We start from the raw sequence: 12,176 nt of genomic DNA, 5'->3' as shown, positions 1-12,176 counted from the left end.
AAATATAAGAGAACTTTTGAAAAACACACGATTTGAGATAATCGCTCAATTAGATTTCACTCACAAAAATTTCGGCGTAACAGATTCGAAACCGACTTCCCATGGTGTTGATGAAGTCTCTCGAGTAACGATTTTTTTCGCATTGCTTCTCATAGTGCTTTTAAATTGTATTTAGATCGATTTTGAAGCCTCGAGGCATGCTTTGCGGACACAACTCGAGAAATTTTTCTACAATCAGTAGTGGGACATTTTCGTTATGGTGAATACCAGTTCGGTATTGTAGCATTTGAATGCGATTGTATCGTTTGGTCCGGCTTCGATTGTCCACTATGTAATACTTTCCAAGCGATGTTGGTGTGCTCTCGATATTTTATTGTCGGGTCATCAGTCATCTCGAAGATTCTTTGTGCACATTAGAAAGTATATAATATTGTAATTAATCCTTTGCATATCATCGAATCGAAGACTTCCTATCAAACAAAACTTGTTTTACATACACATATTAAGGATAAGAATAGAAAATCGAGTATTCAAATTCAATTCGACATACGAGAAAATCACTTGTAAAGTTACCATGATACAAAATTAAGTCGTCAAACTTAACCGAGTGTCAATTAAGAAATTCCGTATTAGTCAGACGCCCTGTATATTTGTATAAACTGCTTTATTATACTAGAAGTTTCCGTTTACATCTTTTTATTTGAATAAGATGTTTTGCAATAATTTATGTAAATTTTTTGCGCCATCTTTTTTTCTAAGTAGAAAAAAAATGAAACGTCTAAATCTTGCAGATTGGAATATTGAAATATTTAAACTATTATGCTTATTGAATTATTAATATCACATTATGATTCGTGAGTAATGGATCTATGAATAAAATTCAATATGAACTGTATATGTTGTACAATTACAGTCCACGATTAGATATTTGGCAATTATTCCTATAGAAATAGATGATAAATTTGCAACTATCAGTGTTACCTATTATTTCGTCGATATTATAATACGTACGTGAACGATAAAATTAACAAAAAATGATATGTTGTTACGCCAATCAGTTCCGATACGGTTGTTAGTGAGTAATGAGTTCGCAGTGAACTCGTTTCTTTGCAATATGCAGATTAAATTTGTATTGACACAAGAAAAATAATATTTTCCCCGACAATCAATCACACCTAGCAGCAATCAAAAAATCGTTATGTTTTGACGCGTACTTAATTTCACTTATCTGTATCGAAGGTTTGTGTTTTCTTTTTCCGGGTCAAGTGTAATAAATAATGATCAGCATTTTCATTAGACAGAAACGAGGGATTTTTAGCCTTTCAAAACCGGAAAATCGGCTTTTTGACTTTTTTGGCTCCAATCAACCAGATTTTTAGTCTTTTTATCCAAACTACCGAATAATAACAGACTTTCTTAGGCAATAGGCGTATATTTCTTTGAACAACAAAAAAAGGTTTTCAAAAAAGATAGCACGGTTGCCGTGAGAAGTATCGGACGAAGACCCGGTCAGAAACCAATAAATTATTAATTAAAGTAGTTTCAATCACTTAAACAAGGCCACGGAAATGAAATTTTGCCAAGGAAACAAAGACTCAAGGGGCGATTCAAACGAGAAGTAAAACTTTCTTACGACGAATGATACAACATATATCAGGTTTCTCCAACATTCGGCCGCCGAACTCATTTCATCTGACGTCGAATGCACCTCGAATCCGACCTTTAATATTTTACAAGCCTTTTACATATTACAAATTTACATATTTATTTATTTTCACAGAGGTATATACCAGAAAGGCCTAACAGGAAAACCCCAATGCACTTTCCTAGCCAATTACAAACACTGCAGCTTTTTTATTACATATATCGCTGAAGAACACAAAATTAAATATTAATTAATTAGTCCATAGAGACATCTATGGATATAGACTTGTACATACATTTTTACATATTGTACATAAATCAAATTCAGATATTGGTGACATAATGGGTAGGACCGTTTTTGCCAATTTAATGGAGGAACCGTTTCAGCAATTAAATCAGATAAATTGGCAAACTCTAATAGGAAACGTTCGACTTCGAGTCACAAACATCCAAGGCTGACCAGCAGCATTAAAGATAAGCAGGGTAACCTCCCGGTAACCTCTCGGTGCTAGACATTAACACAACCACCGAGCCATACTGCTGGCTATTTTCTAAACTTCAGCTTCTTTATCGGGTGGTTTTTTGGAACCCCTAGACGGAAACAGTTCATCGAAATATTTTTCTTTGTAATGCATATTCTCATTATCAAAAATATACGATCATCATTAATGTATGTATGTACATATATCGCATTTCGAAATAAATGACAGCGAATTTAGCTTCAACATCAATCCGATAGTATAATTTAATAAGCGTCAAAGGAAATATTATATTAGCTGTGGACGTGTGACCGACACGTGTCCAGGAACAAAACCAGCTTTAGTAATGCGGCTCCCTATTGTGAGTTAGGCTTAATTGCCAGAAAAGAAATCTCATTACATAGACCGCGATTTGGTAGCACTTACTCATTGAATATAAATCTATCCACATTCACCGTTGAAATGTTTGAATTTCAATCGTCGAGATGAAATCAATTGCTGGACTAATCCAGCAAAAGAATAGCGACTGTGTCAAAATTTCGCCATTGAAATCGTCCATCAATAAAGTGTGAATGATCTATAGGTCACGATTTTTTGCATTGAAAAATAATACGGTATGCTTGTTGCGAATAATGAAGACGTCGATCGTTCGGCGGATATGTGTTGTTGATAAATGATATATTTGTCTATTATTTACTCGTGGACAGAACAAGTTATAATATTTCATATAAACGTTGTGAAAACTTCAAGTGAAATGTGCGCTGGAAAAATACTTTCCATCGAAAAGTCACCTTTGTGTTTTCGAAACCCTTTTCTTGTAAAATAAATGATTCGATCCAGGGTAGTCAAACACGAGAGGAGTCCGCACGAAAAGTATGCTCTATGCATACAAATCACTCGCAAATTCAATATTATTTGTGCAAGTTTTTAAATGGCATAAGAAGCGTTTAGCAATGCCGTGATAATTCGGAATATTAGCACAAGTATGTAGATTGCCTAAGATAATATTTTGGTGGTTGTTAGGTGCGCTATAAAGTACAACGGGCTGCTGTCGACCGATGTATCTTGTTTTTCTTTTTATTTTCATTTGATATATATCTATTTTTTTTTTCAATGGCGGCTGGCGTCAATTTTGCGGAGAAACTTTCTAAAAGGCTTAAGTGTAGCATGGCCGCGTCTGGGTAAGGGTAAGATCCTAAACATAATAAAACTTAGCCGGGGTAAGCCCGCCCGGCCACGCGCCGCCCTGCCCGTTCCTCGGCGCCAGTGGCGTGCGCGCCCCACCTCCAAGGTGAAATTAAATTGCGTAGTCTAAGAAAGTTTATGAAATAAGAACCTACGTATACATACATATATCAAAGAAGCAGTTTCAATGAAGTTTTGAGAAGTCAATTAAATTGAAATACATGTATGTATTTTTTAAGGTAATGTGAAGAATATTTAAATGCACACATCACTGCTTTTATGGTGAGATAGATAGTTAAAAAAAATGGAGATATTTTTTAAATATTTTTAAGCGGATCCATAAAAAAAGTCATATTTAACAGTAAAATAAAATTTTAGATTATGTTAATAGACTTTTACTACTTGGATTTTGACTAAATTACATTATACATATATTATAAGATATATGAAATTGAGGACTTTAAGGAAATGCTATTAAATAAAAAAATCATATTATATTGCAAAAAATACAAATTTCATAAAATATAATATAATAATCGAGAAAAATCACTAGAAAAAATCCTCATATACATATGTATATATAATTAGTAAAAAAAATAAATGAAATCCGTACTATGACCTTTGATCTTATTTGTTAATATGCAAAGTTTAAGTATTTTTGTCTCAAACTAAAATTAATTTCATATAATAATACTCAATCAATAGCGCCAAATTTTGTAATTGAAGAAAATGTATAACCTTTACTTGACATAAGAGTTAAATTTTTTTGAATTCATATTATGAGGTATTTATGATTTTTTCAATAAGCCAACTTAAAGACATTTAATAATACATGAAATTCGATTTTTTTCTTATAATATATATACATACATATGTAGAGATTTTTTTACATAACTTTTTAATTTTACATAGTTATTTCCAGTGGCGGCTCGTCCATACGCACTGCGGTACTGCAGCACCCCCAAGGAAATTGAGAAAAATTTAATATTATTATATACATAAATGTATGTATATTATATGAACATATCAATATTATTTAAGCGTGTATTAAGCTCGCCCGCACACTGATACATCCAATAATGATCATACATCGCGGTACTAATATCAGAAAGTGAGGCATCATTTATGATTTTGTGCAGTACGGTTTTCGATGGAATATGCCGAGTGGGTGAAGGAGGGGCGCGGGGGCAGCTAGAAGCTTGGTCCGTACTGCACTCCCAACAGTACACATTTCTTTTTGCGTTCGTGTGCGCGCCGCGCGCTCGACAAGCTCCTCATTTTTCCTCATTTCTTCTGCACGTTTTGTCTTTCCTTCTACACCTCTTACACTTTCTACGTTTCTACACTTCCTTCTACACGTCACTATTTAAGATGGTATCAAAATCAAGAGAAGCTGCAATCTAGTAATATCGATTCATTTTCAATTAAAGAAAACTTAAAAAGTTAAAAACTACCTCTGAGCCAGAACGGTGTTTTTCATCAATAAATAGAATAAAGGCATACATATATAAGAAACACAATGGTTCAAGAAAGATTGACGGCTTTGTCTATGCTGTCAATTGAAAAAAAATGATTATGAACAGTGAAATATTTAATGAAAAGGTGATAGACCTTTTTACAAGGAAAAAAGACAGAAGAATCAATTTTTTAATGAAATAAAATACATATAATGTTTAATTTTTGATAATTTTGTTGTTAATAGTAAAATATAATCCAAATAAACATTTTTTTTATTTTTAATCAACCGCAGCACCCCCAGATATCTTATCCACGATCCGCCACTTGTTATTTCTATAATTTATAACAACAACAATATAACGCCTAAAGCCACTACTATTATTACAACATTTCTCTGGTAAAATCTGTGTATTTAAATAGCATTCAGGTTAAAAATCAAAGAAATTTTGCAGGGCGGAATTCAATAAATTCAAATCGAAAATTTAAGAAATTTTATGCAACATAAGAAATATAAACATCTAATGATTTAGACATAAATTCAATTTAAAAATAATAATAAACACCTTTTATTAAGGTGTATAATTATTGTGTAATAAACAGAAACGGCTACCAATGAAAACTTCTCTGACATCAAAACGATTGATAAAAAAACAACTGAACAATTTCAATATGAATATTTTCATTTGAAGTTTGAATTTTTTTTTATTATTTTATTCCATACAATGATTGCTACATACATATATTGTAAGCGATTAATCTATGAAAGCGGTTAGAGCTTCCTTTACTGATCAGAATTATTTTATTTAATATATTTTAATAAAAATTTTAAAATTATAATTTTTATTTACGAGTATATCTATTATTTTAAGGGATAGTGTTGTTGTAGTGCTAGGACGCCCCTGTTTCGGGTACCTGTCGGGTCCTCGACTGTAGAGTCTCCTACGGTCTAAATTGCTGCACCGGATTACGCCGGGATTTGCTTTCCGGGATACTTTATGCTTAGTGGCGACCGGCTCCGGGGACAACCCTTACGTTCCTTGGTCGGGGCTATGCCCCCCTCCGACCAAGACTCTGCCCCGGGGCCCCGTGGCCGCGTTTTGGCCACCCCCCCCCCTCTTCCCACACCTCCCCCGCATCCACTAAACGCGAAATACGACCGCGCGCCCCTAATTAAACCTGCACACCGCATTGGACACAAACACTCCATATTATTATTGCAGGTGATTTCGGACTATTGTGTATGCGTGAAACCAAGCGAATACCGCCTCTTTGTTCTCGCAACAATGAACCTATAATATACACGCGAATCTAAAATTTATTACAATTTTGTGCTATGTATATATGTACATATGCATGTGTATTGCGTGTCCGGTCCAGTTTATACTTTTTTACTATCACGAGATTTGTGACTATGAAATTGGAAAAATAAACTCTTCTTGAAGTTTTGATTACTAATGTGGTGTCAGCGGCGGTTTATCATATATTGTATGTACATTATATTACATTATTTTATACCCTGAAAATAAGCGCTTGTTTGGGGCCCCCGAATCTTGGGGACCCCGAAATGGACCTTTCCTACCAAAAATTTACAAATTACAAATTATTATCCACATCTTATTCTATCCTATTGTCCACAATACGTTCGTAAGCCAAGAATAAATGAAATTAATACCTTTTTTACAACGTATTTTAAAAGAGTACCTATTTTAATATATTGGGCCAAGATATAATTTTTTTATATTTATTCTTTGTTTTTATGAATTTCTACATCTAAGGCCTGTTGATTTTTCAATAAATAAATAAATAAAATTAATAAATAAAACTGTTAGTGTTCCAAGTACATACATACATATAGTAAAAAAATATGGTTTTGTAAAATCCTAATGAAAAACCATATACTGAAAATTAAATTTCAAATTTCAAATGCACCTGGGGCCCTCATATTTACTTGATCCGCCACTGTGTGGTATAAAATAGTGTGTGTGAGAATGAAATTTGTGAATAACGCAATTCAGAAAACAGCACCATGTGAATGTGTTGGAAAATACTATTTTTCTGCTACTTGTTATGATTTTGGGACTATTTAAAATTATATTTATCTATATTTTGCTTTAAATTTCTATTATTTGCTCTTTTTCTAAGTATCATATACATATGTGCCTATATATTATATACGTATTATGAGCATTTATAAGGATTGTAAATAGGTTTTTGAGCTCTTTTTCCTATTATGCTGTAGATTAACATTATAATAATATAATACAATGATTACTAACCAAATTAAATTAAATTGTAAAATAGAAAATGATCAGTAGATCAGTAGCTATTTAAATAGATATAAGATGTATTGTGAACATAATTTCGTAATAATAAAAAGCATTTAAAAATCAAAAAAAATATCTTATATGTACCACTATTCAATCATTTTTTTTATCGTATTTCATTGTTATAATTTAGTTTTTAAAACGTTTTTTTGGTATCAATGTTATGTCATTTATGTATTTACGTTTATTTATATAATGCAGTTTATTTCTGGTTTAAAAAAATAATAATGAACATACTATTTGGTAGAACAATTTAAATACATTCATTTAAAGCTTTTTAGTCGTATATTCGTATATATTTAGATGAGTCAATTTTCTATTGTGCCTATTCTCAAGATTGTTTATTTTTGCATTTCAAATTTAACCACTTTATTTATGATCTTCAAGTTGGATTACATTCGGCCTCAAATGTGACACACTTGCACATGCTACGAGTGTTCTAGATTGTCATACGTATGTTTTCATAGCTAACAACTCTATACAAGTAGGCCAAGCTTGAGCATTTTCTTTAGTGCATCTCTACAGAAATTGCAAAATTCGATAAAATAAAGTTTTTAAATTAAATTTAGGTGTTTGTTTTAACATAATGGGGTGAGGAGTTACATGCATGATTCTATAGAACACATAAGCGCACGTAGAGTATATCTCGCACGTAAAGCACACTTTAAATCTATCTAATGTACACATAGCCCACAACGAACTAGTAATTTGATATTTCAAAAGTAGATTATGTGACATATCTGCCAGTTCGAGTATCAATAAAATATGAATACAATCTACAAGCGCATAAACTTTATACCATTATGCACGAGAGTGAATATCGATGTATATCTAAAAGTGTAATTAGGTTTAAAGCACTATCTTTGTTAAATGGAGGGTTTTACTTTGTATGAAATTGTGTAAATAAAAAAATCAAATATATTAAGGCAAACGGTATATTATGTATATTGGCTTGTGCCCTTCTTCGTCGGCGTAAGATTGTATGAGAGCGCGCAAAAAGCTTTTTATTAATAATTTAAGGCGAAAAACAAAGAGCCAGTCTTAATTGTTTGATACCTTTTTAAGGCTACAATGTTTTCCGAAGCTTAAGTCTTTATTTAATGGAGTATATCTATACAAAAACACGTATATATCTATATAGTGCCTCCGAATGCGCAAAGCGTTATAATAGCACCCCTACACCAGACCAAAGTGTTAAAACAACGAATCGCACGGTAAAAGTGATCGTTTAAACATTAATTAAAGACGTCTCTCCTGTTGAGATTCAACATGTGTGGGTATGAAAGATCTTACGATTTTGACGGCGATGAAAATTTATATTAAATCTGGTGCAAAGCTCGCTTTAAATTAATTGAGCAGCGTTCGCTTTCGGCTGCGTTCGCCGTAAGATCGCCGCTCTAAATAGAGACTAAAAGCTTTTCATTATTATGAGAGAAGAAGAATAAGGAGCTTTGAGCTTTTGTTGTTCCCATTCACCTATTTAGTCCTGGGGGCTCTGCGGAGCGCTTCTCGAGTCGCTCGCAGAGCTTCGAGCTTTATTCAAATCCATTCGCAAAGATTCGCCCTTCCATCTCTCCTCATCACCCCTTACCCCTTGAGATATCATATAATCATATTTTGTGTTGCTAGCTGGGAGCCAGTGCCCCCTGAAACGACGACATATTTGCCTATACTCATGCCTCTGACTAATTAGAAAATTTAAATGAAATTGCTCACGATATTCAAAAGTATAATCAGGCGTAACTTTTCAATCGTCGATTATAGTAATTTATCGCTTAATTAAACTGATTAAAAACTGGGAAGTTTGTTGAAATTCTCACGCATTTATTCTGTTGAATATTAAGGTGTCGAATTTTTCGATAGGTATGTACTTAAATTGCTAAAAATTTTGTTATATGAATATTTTTTGTGCCGTCCAAACTTTCTTGTAGTAAATCGTGAAAAATGTTGCGAAAATTTTCCGTGTCTATTACAAATAGTAAGCAGGTCAAAAATTTTGGTAAAGTTGCTTAATCATGTGGTGACATCATCCGTTGCTAAATAAACAGTTTTCTGATTTTGGAAGAGGTAGAGTGTTATCTAACTTTTATTGATAAATGTGGCGATTGAAATATACTAGTTTGGGCATCATCGTCGTATAGAGCCATCTATGTTCAAATGAGTGATCTATGTTTGCAATCGGTGAGAAAAGGTGTGTTCATAGATTTGATTGTAATAAAAACATTATATATTAGAAAATATAGATGATTATTTTTTTAATTGAGTAATTAACCTGATTTTAATAATGATTCATTCATTTTAAATGTACATATTTATGTAGTTCGAAAGTAATTAGTATGTTGTAATAATTATATGTGTCTACATATATTCATAATTCTTGTGATATTTTAATATGAACAACAATGTATCATTTAAATTAAAAGAAAAACTTAATACTAATAAGTAATAAATTATATGATAACATTACGCAATTTAATTAATTTCTTTGACTTGTAAACATGACTTTATTTATATTTATATAAGTATGTAGGTATTCCAATTAAAAAAAAACATTTTTGAGTGTAATTCGTATCTAAATTTTTGTAATATGACGTATCATTTGTATCATTATCGTATTTGAAGATAATGCGTATTTTATGTATGTATGTTTGTATGTGGGTATATGAAGTTATGTAACCCCAAACTCTACCGATGCAATGCAATATAAGATGTGTATATGTATGTATAATTTAAAGGCGAATTTTATTCTTTGATTATAATTCAATTAAAAAAACGATTTGGGAAATTTTGGGGACGCGGCGACAACGGCAAACCACCACTGTGGAAAGTTATCCATGAATATGAAGGAAGATTAGCATCGCTTTGGAAATAAATCTCGGCGCTTTGTTAGGAATGTTGGAGCCTTTGTGTTGTCGCTGTACTTGCCCGGGGTGGAAAGGGTGGATGGGAGGACGGGGTGGACTGGAGGAAGGCCGCCCGGACGAGACCGGAAGTTAGAGAGGAAAGGGGACGGTGGAGGAAGGGACCGTTCACATCTTCATTATTTCATCTTAATTAACGAGATTAAGCTGCGCCTCCTTAATAAAGAGCAATTAGTCAATGTCATGTTTTAAAATACAATAAGGGAAAGTTTAATAACATCAATTTTTGTCACGTCTCGCTGAAAATATTTTTGGGGTTGCAAAGTGACGACTTTTGATTATAAACCAAGGAAAATTTACGCTCAAGTATATTGTGAATAATTTGTCTATTTAATATAGATAATTCAAATAATACAATATAAACAGGAGAACCATTACTCGCAACATTAACGAGAAGATAGTAACTATGTACATTAATTATTATAAAATATAAAATGTTTGTATATTGAATAATATAATATGAAAACGATGTATGTATATAATAAATATAAAAAAATATGCGATTTTATTATTTTTATCTGTATGTATATGTATATGTATGATTTTTTTTTTATTTTATAAAAATGTAATAACCATTTAATGAATGTACACAGATGACACATTCTGTTTTCAGTTCCTGTTTTGGAATATTTATAAAAGATTTAACGCGGCCATATGCCTTATTCAAATAAGGGATAAACGTAATGCATTTTATTAAACGATCATCTTTTCCCCCTCACTTTTATTGATGCATTTTGGGTATGGTAAGTGCAAGTGCAATTTTGTTACTTTTCATATATGTATGTACATATGTATACATACGTGTATTTCCTATGGGGTCGATATATTTTTTTTATTACTAGCAATATCTTCAACTATTGAACTTCCTCCAAAGGTGAAATGTAAGGTAAGTTTTAGGGGTTAAGACACTGCTTATTTCCTAACCATCGTATATAATAATTGTATAGTGCGTGTGTGTGAAGTGCTGTCCGTTAACATGCTCCGTCTCTTTTTCTCCCCTTGGAATCGTATATCGCGGAAAGAGACGCGGCATTGTGTGGTGTTTATGGATGTCACTTCGTTTACATTTATAATATTTAAAATTTAATTATTTTTTTGTTTATGTCGGCCGATCAAATGGCGGCTTCCGTTGATCTGAATTGCGATATTTTACCGAGTTTACAAGTATGTAAACACGGCCCACTAGTTTTTATATAGTTAAAGTAAGTTTTTAGGTAAGTTTAGGTATGAAAAGTCATATACATATGATACATATGTAGGTATACTACATACGTGTAAACTAAGTGAAATTTCATGATAAATTTTCTTTGAGAACAAAAATATTTTGAAACATATTTACGATCTTGCCCCCTATAGTACAGACCGAACTCATAATATTATTATAAAGATTACATAACTGCAAACGCCATTACTCGACGGCAGGGGTGGCCAATGTGGGGGCCGGCCACCGTCCTGGTGTCACTCGACGCAATGAGGGTGAGACAGTCCTTTGTGTGTGATGCTACTGTAAATGGTGTCAACAATATATCTCCTCATATTTGCGGGACGATTTATATCTAAATATAAAAATAGCTGCTTGTTTCGTATCGAGATATTTTTATGTAAAAGTAATGTGAGACCATTTTGGCCTTTGGTTCGATTGGGGTTTTTTCTGCTCTGCAAAAAACTAACGAAGCATAATGATTTGCAAAGTATACACGATATACATACATACATATCTTGAAGTATATGTACATATCTGGTAGTATTCAAAAAATTATATTATCCAGTACCCAGGTTCGATTAAATTTTAATTTCTATTTCGTGTAAACTCAGTGTTGTGTAAACTAGAAATACAGCTGTGGACAAATGTATTAGTCTACGAGTAAAAAATGGTTTAAACCGAAAATACTCGGGTATTTAAAACAGCCACTACCTGAATTGTATCTTACTAAGAATTCCTCTATTGTTTAACAACCTTATTTTATTTTCCTTGGGTTGTTTATTATTTTAAAAAATATGAAATTATCCATTTTGCGCAAATCAGTGTTTCGAGAGAAGTGGTTTCTTTGTGTCGTTTTTAGCGTTTCCACTTCTGTTTTTTTTTTAAATGAAGTGCATCTTTCCTCATCTTTATTAAAAAACATGGAAGTTGAATGAAGGAAATAGGGCTCAGATTATTTTAA

General features: G+C 32.4%; 1 protein-coding gene across 1 annotated transcript in view; it reads right to left on the bottom strand.

Annotated features, from left to right (window-relative positions):
• The window catches only part of Cyp4c3 (Cytochrome P450 4c3), a 49,608-nt gene extending 38,085 nt beyond the window's left edge, over positions 1–11,523 (bottom strand). Inside the window, exon 1 of the mRNA XM_077430680.1 lies at positions 11,409–11,523. The gene's annotated coding sequence lies outside the window, so the exon portion shown is untranslated. The remainder of the gene's footprint in view (positions 1–11,408) is intronic.
• Positions 11,524–12,176: the final 653 nt, after the last annotated feature.

Source organism: Arctopsyche grandis, chromosome 5 (genome assembly GCF_051622035.1).
Source record: "Arctopsyche grandis isolate Sample6627 chromosome 5, ASM5162203v2, whole genome shotgun sequence".
Taxonomy (NCBI): Eukaryota; Metazoa; Arthropoda; class Insecta; order Trichoptera; family Hydropsychidae; genus Arctopsyche; species Arctopsyche grandis.
This window is presented reverse-complemented; position numbering and strand designations above follow the sequence as displayed.